This window comes from Muscardinus avellanarius (assembly GCF_963383645.1).
Source record: "Muscardinus avellanarius genome assembly, chromosome: 12".
Lineage (NCBI taxonomy): Eukaryota > Metazoa > Chordata > Mammalia > Rodentia > Gliridae > Muscardinus > Muscardinus avellanarius.
The window spans coordinates 3,978,690-3,995,176 of NC_137798.1; the positions used below are offsets into that span (position 1 = coordinate 3,978,690).

A 16,487-nucleotide genomic window follows, 5' to 3' on the forward strand; every position below is an offset into this window, starting at 1 on the left:
AGTTGTTTGGAAAAAGAGATAAGATCTAGTGTTTTTTCTGATAGTCCCCAAATCCTTCCCTACACATAAGTTGTTTAAAATAATGTCACTTCCAAGTAGAAATGATAATCATCCTTGTACACACGAGTCGCCGAGAACAACTTCTGAGGGCGAAGCAGCCCAACAGCATTCCCTAGTACTCAGCAGCACCAAGGGGGTCTGAGGGCATGCTGAGATATCACACTGAGTCTCCAAAGATTCCGTATCCAACTCCCAGTGTTCATGATACAGAAAATATGCTTCTCCAAAGATTCCGTATCCATCCCAATGTTCATGATACAGAAAATATGCTTGCACCGGGGGTGGTGGTGCACGCTTGTAATCCCAGGACTCGGGAGGCTAAGACAGGAGGGTTGCAGGTTCAAAGCAGCCTCGACAACTTAGCGAGGCTCTCTGCAACTTAGTGAGAACCTGTTTCCAAATAAGAAATAAATCTGGGCCGGGGTTTAGCTCAAAGGTAGAATGCCTCTGGGTTCAATCCCCAGTGTCACAAAAGAAAAACAGAAAAGAAAATATGCTTACTAAGTAGCTATTTTTTAATAGAGCTAAACCTGCCCACAAATGCTCAGAGCAGTTTTATTCATAATTGTCCAGAGCTGAAAATAACCAAGATATTGTTCAGTAGGTGAAGGGATGGGATCAACTGTGGTATATCCATACAACGAAATATTATTTGGTGACAAAAAGAAATCAGCTGTCAAGCCCCAAAAAGACATGGACGAATCTTAATCACATATTGCTAAGTGGCCACGGGGGCTGTGGCCTTGGGCTGTGTATGTCACTCAGCCCTCCCTTGTTCTGCTTCCACCATCATCCCCTGAAGACCTGCAGCCCCAGCTCCCACTTGGCCGCATGCATATATATGAAATATATGTACATTACACACATATATGTATATGTGTGTATCTCATACATATTAAACTGAAACCTTCAGAACTATAAGTAAATAGAGCTTCCTTCTTCTATGTAAGTTATAGTCATCAGGAGTTTGGGACCACAATGGTAAGAATGCGGACTGAAACACGTGGCTAGAAGTTTTTAGAAAGGGGAAATGTTGAATGGGGATTCACACATGGGACTGTTCAGGCTCGTAAACTATTCTGTATGATACTTTAATGTTGAATACACTGTGCACTTTTGAAAACCCATATAACTTTACACCATAAAGAATGAAATTTAATGTATTTTCCAAAAATAATCATTAAAAGATTGAGGAATCCCAGGATGGAATGTAAACCGTGAAAAAACAGCCTTACTGTATAAAAACCAAAAAATAAGTTCACTGAAGCAAAGGGGGAAAAAGAGTGCTCACCTAAGTAACTTTAAAAATTAATGGAGTGTGTGTATGTATATGACTTTCAACATGGTTTACGTTAAAATGTAAGACTATAATGCATGGATTGCGGTTCATGGACAGCCTCAGCTACTTAGTGAGGCCCTCTGCGACTCAGTGAGACCAGGTTTCAAAATAAAAAATAAAAAATAGGGCAGGGCATGTAGCTCGGAGGTCGAATGCCCCTGGGTTCCATCCCCAGACCCACAAAAATAAATAAATAAATAAATAAATAAATAAATAAATAAATAAATAAATAATGGAGTCTGGAGCTGGGCATGGTGGCACACGCTTGTAATCCCAGCATTTGGGAGGCTGAGACAGGAGGATTGTGGTTCAAGGACAGCCTCAGCTACTTAGTGAGGCCCTTGGCAACTCAGTGAGACCCTATTTCAAAATAGAGAATAAAAAATAAGGCTGGGGCTTTTGCTTAGAGGTAGAACCCCTGGGGTTCCATCCCCACTACCACAAAACAAAATGAACAGAGTCTGGAAGGTTAGAGGCAGCAGAGACTGTACATGAGCACCGTATTCTAGTTGGCTAAGTTGCTTCCCTTTGAGGGTAGGTTAGCAATCCTGATTCCATTATACATGGACGGTGGGACGAAGCAATTAAGTAAACCCATGGCAGATGGTGGAGACCAGGTCACTGTTGACGGGGAATGTTACAAGTAAGCAAGAAGGAAAGGCCAGAATGATCCGTGCGATGAGAACGGCAGAGGCAGCAGTGTGAGCTCAGGTTTAGCTGATTATACACACAGATGGTTACACACAGACATGTGGATGATGGGTTCGCATCCGTACATACATTTCCTTTCTTAGCCTAGAATCAATAACTTCCTAGACGCAACAATCAGATCTTGGCATCAGACCTTCATTTCTCATACCGCTCTCTACAGAAGGAATCAGAGCTCCTTGGGGAAATGGCTGATTCTAGGACTTAGGAAGGAAAGCAGTGGAGGAGTTGAACCATCTTGTAGTGCCAGAAAGTTAAGAAAGTGACCAATAACAGCTACAAAATAAAACCCACAATTATGGAGTTGTGTCAAAGAGACACGGGAAACAACTGGAAAAGCTCCCAATGGCCAAAGCTGGAAAGATTCAAGCTAGAAGATAAAACAGAATTAAATTCTAACCCAAAGTATAAAATAGATATCCATAAGTCTTTACTGATAGAAATTAATGACTGAATAAAACGAAGAAGAACAGATAAATCTCCTGTGCAGAATAATTCTGAATAATGTATGTAAATATTCTGCCCTCAAGGAAGAATAACTCCCCACTCCTTAAGTGGAGGCTATATATATTAAATAATTTCCTTCCAAAAAACATAGTATGGGGGGGGGAAGCAGAGTATGGCAAAAAGGTGAAACTTGAGTAACTTCACAGTGGAAAAATCTGACAAAACACTTCCTTAGGTGATGGAGGTCAATACTAACAGGGAGTTATGTGGGCATCATGCTGTGATGTAATGAAAATGGCGCTGTGGTTTTGCTCCCACAAACGCATCATCTCTAAGATGAGAAAATCATGCACTAAATCCCAGTTTCTAGACATCCTACAAAATATAGGCTCAGTCAAGACCATTAAAAACAAAACAGTCTGAGAGATGTCACAGCCAAGATCAAACTAAGGAAATATAAGAACTAAATTTAATATGGTATCCTGGATGGGATCTTGGAAAAGAAAAGGAACATTAGGTAAAAAATTAAGGAAATATAAATGAAATTGGACTTTAATAATAATAGACTAATACTGGTTCAGTGGTTGTAACAAATATTACCACAGTAATGTGAGATGTTCATAACAGAGGAAGCGGGTGTAGATAGCTGGGAAATCTTTATATGATCTTTGTAATTTTTCTGTAAATAGAGTTTGCTAAAGTTAAAAGTTAACTGTAAAAAAACTTCCATTTTTAGCACAGGGAAAAGTACAGACAAAATTAGAAAAAGAGTATACAAACAACAGGAGAAGTACTATTAAAATTGCTATAGGAAATTCTGTGGGTAAATGTATAAACCTTGATAAACGGATACTTTAAAATCTCAGCGACAGTGGGGCCAGTGAGGCCGGCATCGGAGCCTGCCGTGAGGCAAGGCCGGTACTGGGGCCTCCGAGGCCAGGATAAGAGCCTGCTGAGGGGTTAGGCTGGTGCTGGGGCCAGCGAGGCCGGCATCGGAGCCTGCCTTGAGGCAAGGCCGGTACTGGGGCCTCGAGGCCAGGATAAGAGCCTGCCGAGGGGTTAGGCCGGTGCTGAGGCCAGTGAGGCCGGCATCGGAGCCTGCCGTGAGGCATTACCAGTGTTGGGGCCTCCGAGGCCGGGACTGGAATCCTGCCAAGGGGTTAGACTGGTGCAGGGGCCAATGGCCAGCATCGGAGCCTGGCGTGAGGCAAGTTCACTCCTGCGGCCTCCAAGGTCGGGACAAAAGCCAGCTTAGGGGTTTGACCGGTTCAGGGGCCAGCGAGACCAGAACTGGGTCCCCCCATGAGGCAAGGCCGCTGCGTGAGCCAGCGAGGTCTGGATCAGTCCACTGAGTAGCCAGGGCACTACTGGGACCATCAAGAGTGGGATTGGTACTTACAACGCAGCATGCACAGAGAAATATCGCAGAAAATATAAATCAGACGCTTCCCTTAATCAGCAATAACTAGGAGGAAACGGGCAACAGGAAGAGGTTGAGCTATAGAAAGGGCCCTATAGTGAAGCAACTAATGTGACCAATCAGAGGGTATGTAATACTGGAGGACGGAGCCTCTTTAAAATGCAGGAGGTACATAAACAAATGTATCAAAGTAAATCACCAAAGAAGTGTGGGATGGAGGGAGGGGGAGGGAATGGGACGGGGGCTGCAGGAGGGCTAATTGGATGATGTGTGCTTGTATATCCTCTCAAGTCTTGTACTCCAATGTGATTGATATATGACTACAATGCACCAATTTAAAAAATAAATTAATTAAAAAAAATAAAATAAAATAAAATAAAATCTCAGCGACAGGACTGCGCTGCCAAGGCTGACTGCAGAAGAACCAGTCAACTGAAATAGAACAGTAAATGTTAGAGCAGCTGAGGAGAGACAGAGAGCGGCTCTGTCGCGCGCAGTGACGACTCTTACACAATCTTCCTCAAGCAGTTTTATTACCCCAGGTTCTTGTACAGTTACCATTCCTCTTTAATGCTCTCTCAACGCCCTCTCAGGTAAAAACAACATCAGTCTTCTATCCTCTCCCTCATCACTCCACCAACCCTCCTTCTGGCACTCTATGTCTCTGCTGCAGCACACACCGGTCACAATGGTGGCTTTGTGAACATGTCCGTCCCAGCTCGGAGCCCGGAGCAGTCCGCCAAGGAACCGCTCTTCCTGTCCACCAACCCTCTTCTCCTTCTCCTTTTCTCCCGCTAGGGCATGCGCGCTTTTTAACCTTCTCCTGGGCGGGCAGGTGGTAGCACGAGGCGTTGCATCACTAATTATCCGTAAGGCGCCTGATAGGGCTCACTGCGCAGGCTCAGGGCACCGCCAGCCTCGTGAGCCTCGTGACTTGGCTGCAAGCCCAGGCGCCATCTTGAGTCCACGCTGGCAACAAGCCTGGGTGCCACCTCGGTCCTGCCGAGTGGGCCCCAACACGGCTCCAAAAGATCATTTAAAACAGATGGCTTTTTCCAGTGAAATCTTTCAAATTCTTAGAGAAGAGATCATTCTCGTGTTACATAAACTGTTTCAAAGCATAGAAATAAATGAGCAGCCACCCACCCATTAGCTGATAAAGTTCACCGAAAGAGCAGGCACGTATACATACAACCCCACCCCACCTCCACCCCAAATACCATAAACACACATTCATGTACACGCGCAATTTAATCTCAATTCAAAAAACATGAAATCTTTTGTGGCCTGTCTCGGCCACTTAGTGAGGCCCTCTGAAACTTAGTGAGACCCTGTTTCAAAATAAAGAATAAAAAATAGGCTAGGGGTATAGTCAGAAGTAGAATGCCCCTGGGTTCAATCTCCAATACTGCAATAAATAAATAAATAAATAAATAAATAAATAAATAAATAAATAAATAAATAAATATAAAAGCTGGGTACAGCGGCACACACTTGTAATCCCAGTACTTAGGAGGCTGAGACAGGAGGATCGTAGGTTCAAGGACATCTTCAACAACCTAGCAAGACCTTGTTTCCAAATAAAAAATAAAATAGTGCTAGGGATGTAGCTCAGAGGTAGAATGTCCCTGGATTCAATCTCTAGTGCCAAAGAGAAAGGAAAAAAAAGATGAATAAACTCAGCCATTCAAATCTGATACTAAATTGAAAGAACAGTACTCCATAAGCAAGAAAAGTTGATTCATTACTTAAACTTATTAATTTTAAAACATTAAATGAGTTTGTCAAGAAAGAAAAATATGCCATTTAAATAGACACTGAAACACATTCAATAAACTTCAGTGGTAATTCTATAGTTCTCAGAATAATTATTGAAAAGTCACAAAAATTAACATTACTTTTTGGTGATAGATTGAAAAACTAATGAGATCCAAAGCAAATATTTAAAGGTATTAGAATAAAGAAAAAAATTGAGTGCCTAAATAGAAAAAAAATTTTCAGTGTGCAAAAATGTCATTCATTTTTTCCTGTATCATTAATAACCCATTAAAATATGAGGAGGCTGGGCATAGTGGTGCACATCTGTAATCCCAGTGCTTGGGAGGCTGACACAGGAGGACTGCAGATTTGAGGACAGCAAGGACCCTGAAAGTCAGCTAGGACCCTGTTTCCAAACAAAAATAATAATAAAAGGACTGAGAATATGGCTCAGAAATGGAATGCTCTTGGATTCAATCCCCAGTACCACAAATATACACACACACACATACCTATGTATGTATACATATATGTATATATATATGCATGTGTGTATATATGTATCTATATGCATATACATGATCAGGTAATCATCAATTGGGGTTATAACAATAGAGAAATCAGAGCTATAGATAGAAACCAAATGCATGAAACCTGCAGAACTTCCCTGACATATGAAAGATAATCATGAGACATAAACCATGTTCCTCTCGTGTTATCTAATAATCACAGGAATACTAATAGCTTAATTTATTGAGCACTTACTCTATGTTTTAGGGGAACCGAGCACCATGTTGTGAGGACACCCAGGCATTCTATGGTGGAATTCATGCAGTAGGAAACGAAGAGGTCCAGCCGGCAGCCAGCAAGGAAAGGAGTTGTGCCAGCAACGGTGTGAGCGCACTTGGAAGCAGATTCCCCAGCTCTGGCAGCCTTCAAACGACTATAGCGCTGGCGCCCAGCCTGACCACATCCTCAGGAGGAAGGCTGAGTCAGAGCCACCCGGCCAGCCTCCCGCAGACAGATGGAGTAGCAGCTGCGTCGGCCTTTGCTGATTTCAGCTGCCATGGTTTGCAGGTGATTTGTTACACAGCAATAGATAACGAATACAATGATAGCACAGGAAGACAACGATGCCAGGGAGACAAGACGGCAAGGCAGAAAGCTGTTTGACTAGCCTAAGGGACGAAAGCGGACGGCTGGGATCACGTCACTGACGACGGAGGTGAAAGGAGGGTCAGATGCAGAAAAGATACAGCAAACCCTCATCTGAAGAACTGTTACTGGGAAGGAGTGTAAAAGTTACACTCTTGAATTTCTAGTTTAAAAAGACCAGGAGAGGGTAATGAAACCATTAACCAAAAGAAAGTAAACAGCCAAAAGAAAGAATAGGCTTCAAAAATAGGGAGGAAGAGCCGGGCACGCTTGTAATCCCCGTGCTTGGGAGGCAGAGACAGGAGGATCGTGCAGGTTCGAAGCCAGCCGCGAGCGCTGGTTTAGGAGACCCTGTTTCCAAAATGAAAATGTAAAAAATAGGTCTGGGAGTGTAGCCCGGAGGTAGAAGGGCTTCCAGGAACCCCAGTACCACAAAAAAAAAAAAAAAAATAGGGAGGAAGAAAGAGGAGGACCAGTGGGAAATGATGAGCGCAGTAAAAATCTCCCCCGCCTGGTGCAGTCCCACAGCCTGCAACCCCAGCCACTCGGGAGGCCGGAGCAGAAGGCTCACGGGGTCCTGCCTGAGCACTCAGTTGTACTTTTTCTTTCTGCTTTAAATCTAAGAACCATGTGAGGGTAGAATACATTACCTTTCAAAAACTACAAAATTTGTGAAGGCAAACCATTTTATTATTAAATTGATGACCAAATGTTAAAATGTTATTTTTCCTATCATTTATACTCTCATCACAATCCACTTAACGAAGTTTGGTTAGATTTCAGTGAAAATTATCTTCCAGAGTAGTTTCCCCACCCCCCGGGATGGGGTGCCATAAGACTTAGAATTGAACAGGTAGTTTCTGTAGTGTGATAGAAGAAAATACAGAATATTGAATAGTGAAGAAGTAAACGGAAGCTGTGTGTGGTGATGCATGCTTGTAATCCCAGTACTTGGGAGGCTGAGACAGGAGGATCGCAGGTTCAAAGCAGCCTCAGCAACTTAGTGAGACCCTATTTCAAAAAATAAAAAATTTAAAATTAGGGCTGGATACAAAGGGCCAATAGATACATGAAAAGATGTTCTTCATCACTGGCCATTAGGGAGATGCAAATCAAAACTACACTGAGATTCCATCTAACCCCAGTCAGAGTGGCAAGCATAAAAAAAATCAAACAACAACAAATGCTGGCGAGGATGTGGGGAAAGAGGAACTCTTTTACACTGTTGGTGGGAATGCAAACTAGTTCAGCCACTATGGAGATCTGTGTGGAGATTCCTAAGAAAGGTGGGAATAGATCCAGCATATGATCCAGCTATACCACTCCTGGGTATCTTTCCAAAGGGGTTGAATTCAGAGAAATACAGCAACATATGCATACCTATGTTCATAGCAGCACAATTCGTAATAGCCAAAATATGGAACCAACCCAGGTCTCCATCAACAGATGAATGGATAGCAAAACTTTGGGAAATATACACAATGGAATTCTATTCAGCCATAAAGAAGAACAAAATTACATCATTTGCAAGAAGATGGAAAGTCCTGGAGAACATTATGTTAAGTGAGATCAGCCAAGCACAGAAGGAGAAGATACACATGTTTCCTCTAATATGCCCAACTAGGAAACACAGAGGATACCAGTGGGACTCCAGATAATGGAGGGAAAATATCAGCAAAGTTTGAATGGAAAGATAGGAGAGGAGGAAGGCTTATCTTGATTAATGAGGGTCTACATGTATAAAATTATGAATAAGACATGGTTAACCTGGACAACCATTGGTAGGAGGGGGGAAGGGAAAATGGGGGTGGGGGGGAGAAGGCACCAAATATAGTTTAAATGCAAACTATTTATGTTCAATAAAAAATTGTTAAAAAAATAAATAAACATAAATAAATAAATAAAATTAGGGCTGGGAGTATATCTCAGAGATGGAATGCCCCTACGTTCAATCTCCATTAACACACACACACACACACACACACACACACACACACACACACACATCTAGAAAATGGAAGTTGGCCAGTTTACACCAGGAGTTGTGGACCATGCTTTCAAGAACTCTGATCTCTAAGGAAAGGAGGGAAACTGACTGTCACTCTTTGGGAGTACAGGGAAGAACCATGGGGAAAGTTTCATTTGTATGTTTGGTTGGTTATTGGTTAGATCGATGGCTTTTTTCATTTTGTTTCAGGACTAGAATATTTAAGTATGTTAACATAAAGAAAAGGAGCCAGAGGAAAAGAGAGAGGTTGAAGCTCTAGAATAAAAAACAAACAAAAACAGAATGATTGAAGCATCAGGAACAGGATCACGCCCCATGATAGAAATGGGATGTTACTAACTTGGGCTTTGGAGAAGAAGAGAACCTTCCCTCCCTCTAAAGGAGGAAGGGGGGATTCATGAGCACAGGCAGAGTGAAATCTAAAAACAGAAGGAAAGAATGTGAAAGGGGAGTCCCACCGGCTCCATTTTCTCTGAATGAATGAATGTCTTGCAAAAGACAGGCTCAGCACACAGTAGCTGTTTGGCATAGCCAGTCTGGAGAACGCCGTCAACCGCTAAGCAGTGCTGAGTGCGCAACAGAGACTCAAAATCAAAACCCTAGGCCGGGCGTGGTGGCGCACGCTTGTAATCCCCGCGCTTGGGAGGCGGAGACAGGAGGATCGCGCAGGTTCGAAGCCAGCCGCGCTGGCGTAAGAGACCCTGTTTCAAAAATATAAAATAGGTCTGGGAGTGTAACCCAGAGGTAGAAGGGCTTCCAGGAACCCCAGTACCACCAAAAAAAAAAAAAAAAAAACCCTAGGCCACACCAGTGTCAACACGGGTCCTCTGACTTTCTCCCCCAGACCCCTGCAAATAGGAGTAGAAAGAAAGGTCCAGATTTTCTTTGAATATTTAATCTTAACATTCAAGAGCAGAAGGATCATAAATCTGAGGCTCACCGAAAAAACACCTAGAAGGAGGGATTGACAAATACGGGAGGTCCTAGTTCATTAAGACGTTGATATGTTGTGCTGGCAGACATTTCTAGATTTGGAACTGGAAACACCAGTGAATAACGTGACGGGGGAAGGCAAGGACACCCTCCACCAAGAACACCGATGACAAGGAGATGAACAGAACGGCGTTTGGGAGATCTCTAACAGGTGCCATGTTGTTAACCTCAAAATCTCAGTAGTTAATCTGGAGGTTAACATGTGCGGGTGGATTGTAACGTCAAAATGTGGCATGAGTCAATTTAATGGTGTTTTTTCATCTTTTACCTGGAGTCAAAATAAGACTAACTACACAACCCAGCCACGATTACCTTTCGTTTCTTCGCTGCTGGCTATTTGTGGTGTTAGATGGGGACTGCAAATGCATTTTGTGTTTTGAGGAACTGGAAAGTGGGTTGGAAACTGTCGTTCGGCTTCTCACCAAAGTCCTTAGAATTGACTCCTAAATAAGAGGGTAAGGAAAACTGACCACAGCAGACAGAGAAAATACTCATCCTCAGAATGTCTGCCTTTTTATAGAGAGAAAGTGAAAAGTAAAAGGTAGAAAGGAGGTTTTAGTATGCTTGTAAGTATATGTTTGAAATTCAAATCAAAATAAGTCCACTTCTAAAAACTCTGTCCTTCAAGGTACGTAGCATAACTAGATGCTGCCACCTACTGGACAATCTACAAGAGCTCTGCTTTATCCTGGTCATAAAAAAATTAATGGCAAAACATTCCTGCTTCCCTAATAACACTTATGGAAACATTTTAATTAAAAATGTATGGCAAGCCAAGCACAATGGCACAAACCTTCAGTCTCGATATGTAGAGGCTGAGACCGGAGGATCAAAAAAAGTTGGGAGACCAGCCTCAGCAACCTAGAGAGACTGTTTCAAAACAAAAATTTTAAAAGGGCCGGGGGTGTAGCTAGGAGGTTGAATGCCTCTGGGTTCAAACGTCAGTACCACACCAAAAAAATTATGGATACATATATATATATATATATATATATATATATATATATTGGAAAAATATAATTTTTAATTTTTTTATATTTAATTAAGATGAGTAGCTAAGATTCAATGAGTAACAGAAAAATTTCATCTCCGAGTGGGGCAGATAAAAGCAGTTTCATACCTTCTCCCAAAATGTGGCCATTTTGGAATGTTAGGAATCTGAGGCTTTCAAAAGCCTCCACTAGGTAGTCTCAGTAGACTCCCGCACTTCTATTTATTTCTTTCAGACTTGCAGTGAAAACACTCTGCTAGTGATACTGTTCTTAAGCTGATGATTCAAGTTTCTTATATAAGAAGGTAATAATTATATAGTATAAAGTAAAGAAAATGTTACTAGGCTAATAATGTAGCCTCACCTCATGCCACAAAATAAATATACATAAATAAATACATCAAATAAAGAGAATTCAGGTGGAACCCAGAGATACCTACACAGAGCCCTTGCGTTTGGGAGCAGAAGCCAACAGATACTAACTCCATTCTTGATTTAATTTTTTTTTAATTCTAAAGATTCAAATACACGTCAATAAATGACAGCTAAATACATGCCTTTGATGTAAAGAGCCAGCAGGCAACTTCATTAAGGAATTAGTTTCTCTGTAAAAAAAAAAACAGTCATTTAAAAAGATCCTAATTAATCTAAAGAAATCGGGAATACAAAAATGCCGCCTCTTCATTTGGTGAAGGTCAATTGTGAACTAATCAAGACGGCCAGCAGCAAAACCAACAGCAATAGAACAGGCAGCAACAACTGGGTTCACCTCACTGTATCTTTTGTGGTACTGGGGTTCCTGGAAGCCCTTCTACCTCCAGGCTACACTCCCAGACCTATTTTATACTTTTTTTATTTTTGGAAACAGGGTCTCTTAAGCCAGCGCGGCTGGCTTTGAACCTACACCATCCTCCTGTCTCCGCCTCCCAAGCGCGGGGATTATAAGCGTGCGCCACCATGCCCAGCTTTAACCTGATGATTTTTAAAGCAATGAGTTTCTCTGAACATGGCTTTCAAGCCCTTTTTAGCTATGGCTTTTTGCTCATTAAGTCTACCTAATTGCCATTAGAACATTGGTGATAATCTAACATTGCTGTTAGTGTCTAGAGGGCCTACAAGTCTGCATTTGACTCCAGAGATACAACTGTGAGTTCTATGAGTATACGCCAAATATATATGCCTTTAAAATTAAACATATTTGAGCCAGGCGTGGTGGTGCACGCTTGTAATCCCAGCATTCCGGAGGCTGAGACCAGAGGATTGCGGTTTGCAGACAGCCTCAAAAACTTAGTGAGGTCCTCTGCAACTTGGTGAGACCCTGTTTCAAAATAAAGAATAAAAAATAGGGCAGGGTGTATAGCTTGGAGGTCGAACGCCCCTGGGTTCCATCCCCAGACCCGCAAAAAAATAAATTAATTAAACATATTTGATAGTTCTGAGTTGTTGTTTCTTTAAAAAGCAACTGAAAACAAATACATCGTGCTCTAGGGCCAAAAGTTCTCTTGGTAATGAACTTTGTGACTGGAAAAGGTTAATGTTAAAAGGCCACCATAGTGACCCATTTTATTGTGCTGCTGAGTTGACCACAAGCAGGTGTGATGGCCTCTCAGAAATGCAGTCCATTAAAGAAATCACCACTCAGTTCCTGGTTTCTGAACCACTGATACTGAGACACTACCATATTCGGTATTATATTTCTGATACTATACACATTCATGATATTTGCTTACAATAAGAAGTGCAGGCCGGGCATGGTGGGGCATGCTTGAAATCCCCGGACTTGGCTGAAACAGAGAGATCACACAGGTTCACAGCCAGCCTCAGCTACTTAGTGAGGCCCTCCACAACTTGGTGAGACCCTGTTTCAAAATAAAGAGATTAAAATAGGGCTGGGGTGTATCCCAGGGGTAAAATGCCTCTGGGTTCAGTGCCTAGTACCACACACAAACAAAAAGGATATAAAATGCAGACCTACTTCTATGAAGATGTAGAGCTGAGAGGACTCATAAATTACATTTTTCTGGACAATATACACTAGTTTTGAACATTTAAGTTCTTTTCAAACTGTATGTTACAGATTTAATGATGGTTTACAATCTTTTTTTAAATAAGGTAGTCATTGTTAAACTCAGAAAAAATAGGTTTGAGAAAAGCACTGGGGAAAAAAGTTTTTTTTAAAAAAAACAAGACAAGCCTGGCATAGTGGCACACGCTTGTAATCCCAGTACCTGGGAGGCTGAGACAGGAGGATTGCACAGGTTCGAAGCCAGCCTCAGCTACTTAGTGAGGCTCTCAGCAATTTAGTGAGACCCTGTTTCCAAATAAAGTATAAAATAGGTTGGGGTGTAACCCAGAGGCAGAAGGCCCTAGTACCACAAAAATAAATTTTAATTTAATTTAATTTTAAAAAAATAATAAAAAAACAAGACAATACTTTACCCTAGTAAAACCTACTACAAAGTTACAATAATCTGTAGGGAGGGAAACAGACCTAAAAGATGTCCTGTGTATGTCTGTATCACTATGATGTATAATTACAATGTACCCATAAAATAATTTTAAAAGCTATAATAATCAAAATAGCGTGGTACGGAAAATTAGAAATAGACCCAATCATTATGTGGTAAAGTTAGCATTTCAAGTGTGAAAATGATAAAGTATGCATTGAGACATGTTGGGATAACTGGCTAGAAAACTGGGGGGAAATTAAATCAACTCTACCCTCAGATCTAACACCAAAATAAATTACAAGTAAATTAATGTTTAAATTTTTTCAGTTTTCTTTTTTTAATTTGTGTTTGTATGTGGTACTAAGGATTAAACCTAGGGGCATTCTACTTCTGAGCTAACACTCCCAAACCCTATTTTATTTTTTATCTTAAAATGAGGTCTCAGTTGCTGAGGCTAGCTGCTAGCCTGTGATGCTCCTGCCTCAGCCTCCTAAGGACTGGGATTATGAGAGTGTACCACCAAGCCCAGCTGTTTTTCTTTTTTCACATTTCATATCAAAGTAAAATACAGGTATATTTTTACAAAATATATAGATGAGAAAGACCTTTCTAAACAGTAACAATGAATGATAACGTAAATGACTGATTTAACTAAATAAAAACTATAAACTTCTACAAGAAAGACCAAGAAATAATACAAAATTATAGGAAAAGTAAGTTAGAAAAAATGTTTTTTAGCCAGGCGTGGTGGCGCACGCTTGTAATCCCCGCGCTTGGGAGGCAGAGACAGGAGGATCGCGCAGGTTCGAAGTCAGCCCCGCGCGCTGGCTTAGGAGACCCTGTTTCCAAATAAAAATGTAAAAATAGGTCTGGGAGTGTAGCCCGGAGGTAGAATGGCTTCCAGGAACCCCAGTACCACCACGAAAGAAAGAAAGAAAGAAAGAAAGAAAGAAAGAAAGAAAGAAAGAAAGGAAGATGTTTTTATATCTATAGAAAATAATAAATAATATCCTTAACATGAAAAAAGTCCTTCAAATCAACAAAAAAGAGAATATTTCCCATTATAAAAGAGCCTAAGACATGAATAGGTAATTCACAGCATGGCTAAAACAAAAGAATTAAGACACTTAACCTCCCTGGGTAATCAGAGAGATACACATTTATATGATTTCATTTAAATAAGTAAAGCTTCAAAAAAATTCAAAATCAATTGTTGTTATAGGAATATGAAAACATTACTCAGAATGTTGATAGACATCTAAGTTGATTTTAATAAGTCGATATAGATAGAAAATCTTTTGGAAAAGTCTAACGCTGTTTTGTTGTTGTTGTTGTTGTTTGTTTTTCTTTTTTTTTTTTTTTCTTCTTGCAGTACTGGGGATAGAAAGAACCCAGGGCATTCTACCTCTGAGCTATACCCTAGCCCTATTTTTTATTCTTTATTTTGAAACAGGGTCTCACTGAGTTGCAAAGGGCCTCACTAAGTACCCGAGGCTGTCTGCGAACTGCGATCCTCCTGGCTCAGCCTCCCAAATGCTGGGATTACAAACATGCACCACCACGCTCGGCTGGATGTGTTGTTTTAATCTTACCGATAATTCAGAAGCATAACTAGTTTAATATATGATATATAAAAACAACTGGATAATACCCGCCAATCAAGTAGAATCTTTGGGTATGGTTCTTCCTGGATGGCATGGCTCTTGCCCTTTCTAACGCCTTACTCTTCCTCATCCTACTCTTTGGGCCATGCATAATCAGTCTGATTAGGTCGCAAATCAAAAAAGTCACTAACTGCTCTATTAACACAGTTCTTCTCTTGCATACCAAAGGCCAGTACACTACATCCTCCTCCTAAACGCACAGGACTTCTGAAGACCCTCACAGTACTTGCAACACAGTTCCAAGCCCTTGGTCTACCTTCATCCCATTGTCATGCAGGAAGTAGCCAGGAAAATCCAGCTGCCCGTTTCCCAATATAAATACTATAAAACCTCTGGAATGTGGCTACTGTGAGGTCTGGCTGTGAGGCCAGGCCAGAGGAGGTGGAGAGTAAAGAACTCCAGCAGTGGTGGCGAAAGTGAGCCTAACCAGCTCCCTGCCCCCAGCCCATAAACCCACCTGTCCAGCCCCGTCAGGACCACCAATGGGGAAAAGCCACGACTGTGTAACTATCCCTGCCTCCTAATGCCCCATAAAAAGCCCCTAGTCTGTAAGACAGGGCCCCTGACTCTCGTGGGCTCTCTCTCCCGGTCAGGTGCCTCCTCCCAGGTTAATCTCTAAATAAATCTGTTTCTGCTATCAAGCCGTGTACTCTTTGTTCCAATATTTACTAACATATGATATTTACCAACAATAATTTCAATAATTGCCTAAAGAGATCATTGCAGCATTCTGTATAATTGAAAAAGCTGAAAAATTGGTATATAATCTAAATATTCAACATCAAGGTATTAGGTAAACAAATAATGGAACATATAGCCAGGTGTGGTGGCACATGTTGGTAATCCCAGTACTTGGGAGGCTGAGAAAGGAGAGTTGCAGGTTCACAGCCAGCTTCAGATACTGAGTGAGGCCATCTGAAACTTAGTGAGACCCTGTGTCAAAACAAAGAATAAGGGCGGGGCACGCCTAATGGGGCCCGGGTCGCGGGACTCTGGGCCCCAGACCGAACTGCGCATAGCACGCCAGACCCCTGGAGAAACCAGGCCAAGTAAGACGCTGGGTTCTGGGCTGGGGTCGCGGGCTGGGCACGCCAGATGGGGCCCGGGTCGCGGGACTCTGGGCCCCAGGCAGAACTGCGAGTAGCACGCCAGATCCCTGGAGAAACCAGGCCCAGTAAGACGCTGGGTTCTGGGCAGGGGTCGCGCGCGGCGCACAAAAGCCGGGGCCTGGGTCGCGGGACCCTGGGCCCCGGGCCGAACTGCGCGTAGCACGCCAGACCCCTGGAGAAACCAGGCCCAGTAAGACGCTGGGTTCTGGGCGGGGGTCGCGGGCGGGGCACGCCTAATGGGGCCCGGGTCGCGGGACTCTGGGCCCCTGCCGAACTGCGCGTAGCATGCCAGACCCCTGGAGAAACCGGACCCAGTAAGACGCTGGGTTCTGGGCGGGGGTCGCGGGCTGGGCACGCCAGATGGGGCCCGGGTCGCGGGACTCTG

At 42.4% G+C, this 16,487-nt stretch overlaps 1 protein-coding gene across 1 annotated transcript in view; it reads right to left on the minus strand.

The window, feature by feature from the left end:
- FSIP1 (fibrous sheath interacting protein 1) overlaps window positions 1-16,487 on the minus strand; it is a gene marked incomplete at both ends in the record, with an annotated part of 168,353 nt that overhangs the window by 134,809 nt on the left and 17,057 nt on the right. The window lies entirely within an intron of this gene.